The sequence below is a fragment of the Toxorhynchites rutilus genome, chromosome 2 (assembly GCF_029784135.1).
Source record: "Toxorhynchites rutilus septentrionalis strain SRP chromosome 2, ASM2978413v1, whole genome shotgun sequence".
In the NCBI taxonomy this organism is placed as follows: domain Eukaryota; kingdom Metazoa; phylum Arthropoda; class Insecta; order Diptera; family Culicidae; genus Toxorhynchites; species Toxorhynchites rutilus.
In genome coordinates, this window is record NC_073745.1 from 55,355,357 (window position 1) to 55,361,632 (window position 6,276).

A 6,276-nucleotide genomic window follows, 5' to 3' on the forward strand; every position below is an offset into this window, starting at 1 on the left:
ACCAGTCGGCACCAGCAGCAGCAGTAGTATCCCAGCACCAGATGAGTTAATCGAAAAACAGGTATAGAATTAATCTATATTAAGAATTATAGGGGTTGCGATAGCAACCATGGGAGTTTTTAAAATAGGGGCCAAGAGAGCAAAGAAATGATAAAGGAATAAATTCGTACGGTCAAGTGAGCCAACATTAAAATATAAACAATAAAATTAGTAGGAATATGGAAAACACATACAAGATGATTACCACTAAATACTTCACACGTAATGTGAAGGGTCACTGTCACCTATGTCACGAGTCTGATGAGGAACAGATGATTTATTGTTGCGAGTGTGAGCGATGGTTCCACTTGAGTTGCACTAATCTAAAGCAAGCCCCTCTAACGGGTGATCGGTGGATCTGTGTCAAATGCACAGATCTAGAATATAATTATTCGAAGAAAGTGCGAATAAGTGACTTAATAGGAATACTCGCTACTAGCATATATCCTAGTGGGTGGGGAAATTATTATAAGGAGGATATGCCAACCAAGCCGCCTCCATTTAGGGTAATTAGTGAATTGCATAGGCGAGTAAATGGCAATTCTGAATCTGAGTTTAGAAACTCAGAGGAATGCCATCAATTAAAAATGCCTCCTCCTTGGAATCCTGATCTAGTTGATTGCAGGAGGAAAGGTAATGATTCAGATGACAAAGTATTTGAATCATCTAAAGTAACCAGATTAATTGCACCTCCTCCGTGGAACCCTAAGTTGGCTAGGTATATGAGGAGGAAAAATGACAATTCATCTGAGTCAGAAGATTCAGATGATGAAGACAAACTTGAAGTGATACAAGTTGAAATGAATGAAAAACTAGGAGATGTTAGTCCTCAGAGCGGTGAAGATGGCTGCTCATTCCCAGTGAGGAAAGAGCCATTTAAAACCATATCAGTCGCAAAACGCGAATCTGATTATGAGAATAGTTTGCCCGCAATAGGCAAAACGGGTATCATCACAGATGTATGGGCTGTGATAGAAGAAAATACGAAAACCTCCACAGAAAGAGGAATTATGGCGGAAAAGAAAAAACCATGCGTGATGCATGAAGTCAGGGCGGATGAGATATCTGCAAATAAAGAAATAGCGGATTCCAATAATGGAAACGCTAAAAATTTTAAGATAGAAAAACTATCTATCAACCTTCAAGATCCAGAATGGGAAAGGCCAGCTACTGGATTAATTAAGAATTCTGTTGCAACACTGATTGTTGAACAGAAAATAAAATACCCAACTGAAAAACGGTTTGAAGAAATAGAACCACCTGTAGCAGTAGAGGAAGTAGTCCTCAGAAATAGAACAAAAATATTAGCAAAATTTTATTTGAAGACGAAAGCCTGGCGTGAAGGTTTTAAAAAATTCCTTAGAAGTGCAAAGTTCATCCCAAAAATTGGGAGCCAATGTAAAACCAAAAGTGTTATCATCAAGATGGATGATTCATCACAAGATGCTAACATACAATTTGAAAACTCAACAAATATAGAGATTTGTGTTATTGAGCCTCCGAGGAAGGTAGCGCCAGAAATAACACCAAAGGAATTGTTTATAAATGAATCTTCATTTCTTCCAAGGAGAAATAATTCCCACAATAGAAAATCATATTCAGTCGATAATTATAGTATTGGAAATCTCGATAAATACTGTACCCCAGATTACCAGTATCCTCGACGTCGTATCAAAAACGACTTCCACTCTGTAACCGCGAGTTACACTATTGTACCATCATTAACGAAATATGATGAATATTCTATTTTGCAAAATTTGTGACATGTTGACAATATTTAGTCATAGGGCAACACATATAAAATAACGCGATCGTTATAGTTAAAAGCCATAGATTCGTATAAAATAGGACTACTTATAATTGAAAAATTATGGCTCTGAATAACTTTCAAATCTTTAGAAGACTGTTTCCTAAGTATTAGGGGCGTCTATTTACCTGTATGACAACGAGAGCAATACATCTTGAGTTAGCGCAAGATATGAGTTCGGATTCTTTCATTATATGTTTCCGCAATTTGCAAAATTATGGCCCAGATAGGGAAATTATTACCGTAGATCAAAACTATAAACTCTCTAATGTAGAGGTTGGAAAGTTTGTTTTTCAACGTTTGTAATATGTTGATATTCTTTATATCTATATAAAGTATAGAAAATCTTAAGCTTGATAAAATATAAAGACGAAAATCTTAAAATGGAAATTTAACAAAACTGTTAACTGAATTAATTAGAAAATATTTTTAGGCAAATGATTTGCTTGAAGTTCAGCAAGTGAGCTGCTGAAAGACTTTAATACAATTTAAGATACAATTGTTTCGTTATAAAATGGACCCAATAAAATGATAACTTGTAAGGTCCAAAATATCAATTAGAGCAAAAAAGAAGAGACTGTCTGGTCAAGCGTCAAGCATTTGGAATGCTCAAAACATTACTCTGATGGGTTAAAAGTATAGCAAGTATTCTGCTGAAAAATATACATTGACCACTAAAGAAAAAATTATGGCGCAGCAAGTGATATGCTGAAGCCAGTTTCTATACGAATGATTGGCTCAAAGCTCAGTAAGTGAATTGCTGAAAGGAGCGATATCAACTGTAAATTAGTTGATGGTAGAAAAAATTAAAAATACAGCTATGAAGAATTTGGAAGACTGATTTGTTAGCAAGAGGATTGCTTAACCTTCAGCAAGTGATTTGCTGAAGGGGTCAAAACCAAAAGTTTCTTTTTTAAGCAAGTGAATTGCTTAAAACTCAGCAAGTGGATTGCTGAGAGTAACAACATCACCAGTAAGTCGGTTGATGAAATACAGCATGTGAGATGCTGAAGAAAGATTTTTTAAACAAGTGGTTTGCGAAGCTCAGCATGTGAGTTGCTGAGAATATGATCAATGCATTATTCAAATGAATATTAAAAGCATAGCTTCCAGTCTTAACTGAGGGAAAGATTGGAGATGGTTAACTATACAATGTAGATGACATTATGAGTTATTTGAATACAAGTAACAGGAAAAAAAATTGAATGAAATTTTTAAATGTATTTCAAAGTATATCACACTATGAGAGCATGAGTTGCATGCATAAAGAAAACGACTTGAAAAAGTTTATGTGAGCTACGATCAGTCGTATTATATGATTAGTCGGAACAGTTACATGAGAACTGAGGCTTTAAAATTGGATTTAGTATTCAGAGACAAACTTTAATGTTAATACTTGCTGAAGGAACGGTAATTGTACTACCAAAAGATTAGCACATTGACTAATTATTTCAAAAGGATGTTTTGAGAAAAACAATATCAGCAATGTAACAAGACAACTAGCAAAGGGATGTTGGATTCAAGATTCCTTTCTTGGCAACGAGATAACTTAGCATTAAAATGGAACGTTGTGTTTGATGAAAGAAAATCTTATAAGAGAAAAGAAAATGTAATTTGCATTTCCTTTAATGGAAAATATTATAACACTGAACCTCAATGAATAATTTTCCAAAAAGAAACTTGAAGTTAGTTTATATAATTAACGGTTATATCAAATTACTAGTGAGAGCAATTATTCGAAATTTACGAATGTTTACGATTAGTTTGCATAACTGTATGCAGAATAAAAATGAAACAAAAAATACTATTATTAATAAAACAAATAATAAGTTATGTTTTCTAGTATAAACTTGTAAGTGTAAGTGTAAGGAAAAGATAATAATGTGAGTGAAATCAAATCACACAATAAAACACAGAATAAAGCGATACAGCTACAGATGGAAATATGTTCAAGCAAATGTATATGATTTAGAACATGTAGAACGACTATCAAAAATTTAAATTAAAATGTAGAAAAGAATGATAATACTGAAGAATTTGGTAAATCTATGTAGTAGATTTACGGAGTCCGGAATGTTACGGACAGCTGAGGCTTATCGCGGATCGAGTTACAGATCCATAAGATAAGCAATATTTGAGATTATATTTAGAAAAGACCTCCAAGCGAGGTATAGAAACGTTTAGAAAGGACCAATGTAAGGCAATTAAAAGATGTAAGAGCTCAAGTGTTTTGTTAGGCTAGAGAACGCTTGTAGTTCGAAATTATTGCCGGTCATAAATTCAGAATGGACGAATATTTAAATAGCGTCCGGTAAACAATTTAATGCATGCATCATTTAGGATGCATTTTTATTACCCTTTTCCATCCCTAGCTGCGCTCAGCCAGATACACCAGCAGGGTGTAATAAAATAAAAGGATGTTATTTAGAGCGAAGGATGGAAAGGGGAAATCCAAGAATAAGATAGGCGCACCGACGAGGTGCTATAAACTTAAGGTATTTTCTTAGGGTAGTGCAGCCGTCTCAGACTGCACGTTACCATACGCTAGAAGAAGGGACAAGGAAGGTAGATGATCTAAACGAAACCGATATGTTATCGGTTTTCAAGAGAGAGAGAGGAGATGTTCCTCGTCAATCTTAGTTTAAGGAACCATGTATATATTGTGAAACTTTTGAATAAATTTTTTAGTATTGTAACAGAACTCACGCGAAAGCGTTAAAATTTTTCTTTCAATAGAGAAATTTTTCATTGTGGTCTCAAAACATTTTCTTGCGAATATATTAGTTCTTTCTTCGGAATACTTTCCCTTCAAAGATAACATTCCTTCATTTAGTCTACGAATTCTTACGCTTAATTCATCTCCCATATTTTTGCTTCTTTGATTCAATAGTCTCATGGTTTGTGAGATATCATGAAGTTTTTGCTCTTCGTGAATACGCAAAGACTGTACTTCGTCTTCCACATCATTACTCCCAAATAACAGGTCTTTCAAAAACCCAAGTATTCCACGACTCCTTTTTGATCGTGATAAAAAATTTATTTCTTGTTTTGCATTGTTACATTGTCGTTCTATCGACATTACAAGTTCTGTCAAAGCGCTGTCTTGAGTTACATTCCCCATGAACTTCAAGGTTCTTTCTAAGTTCGAATGAATAGAGTCTAGCATAGAAATATCGTCGTTAGGAATTAAGTTGGATACAATATTTGTCCTCCAAATTCCTCGCTTTACTATACATGACCCAACATGATCAAACATTAAACCCCCTTCCTCAATAGGCTGGATGTTGACGGCATTTGTCAAATTTACCAGTACTAGAATTGCCATTGCGGTTACGATAGCCTTTTGTATCGTGCCGGTATATGGTCTTATTTTACCTCTACGATATTGTAAATTTCGGAAACATATAATAAAAGAGTCTGAGCTCATATCTTGTGCTAATTCGAGATGTACTGCTCTTGTTGTCATACAAGTAAACAAACATCCCCAACGTTTTTCAGTGCGTCTTCCAATAGACACGCCATAAGGGCCGAAATAATCTGTGCCTGTATACGTGAATGGCTTACAATATGGTGTAGTTCTAGAACGTGGTAGGGCTGCCATCATTGGAGGAATTGGCTCCGCAGACATATTTTTACAAAATTGGCACTTCCTTCTAACTGTCTTAATAGCAACTCTGATGTTTGTTATCCAGAATTTTTGTCGCACTGCCGCTATGGCAGTCTCCAGGTTTTTATGTCGATATTTTTCGTGATAATGACGTAATATCAAAGTGCTCACATAATGCTTGTAGGACAGAATGATAGGTGTTCTGGCTGAAGTTGGTAAACAGTTAGCGTTCTCAATCCGTCCCTTTGATCTCATTATTCCATCCGTGCAAATTTCCGGGCTAAGTGCTCGAATTTCACTTCCCTTATGAATTTTCATTTTATTTTGTAAGAGTTCCATTTCTTTGGGATATGACTCCCATTGAGCCTTATATATTAAAACGAGCTCAGCATAATCCAGGTCCTCCTTGTCAATATTTTTATTGAAGCTTTGGTTCCTGCATTTTGATTTCAGCCAATCGATATATTTGAATGCAATTGCAACAGAACGCTTCAATCTCACAAAATCCGAACACCAATTTATGTGAATGCTTTTCAGACCACTAAACTCTTTCGATTGAATAGTGTGCAGTGGTCTTAATTCTTCGTCAGTGTCGCTTCTCTGAACTTCATTTGGCCAGTTTTCTTCATTATCATATAAGAACTGTGGGCCTGTAAACCAGATTGAATTACTATTTGATAATTTCGTAGCTTCATCCGCTGGATTATTCCTACTATTCACCCATTTCCACTGGTTTACGTATGTGGTTTCTAATATTTCTCCTATCCGTAAGGCAACAAACTGTTTGTACTTGCGTGGTTCTGAACGAATCCATGCTAATACA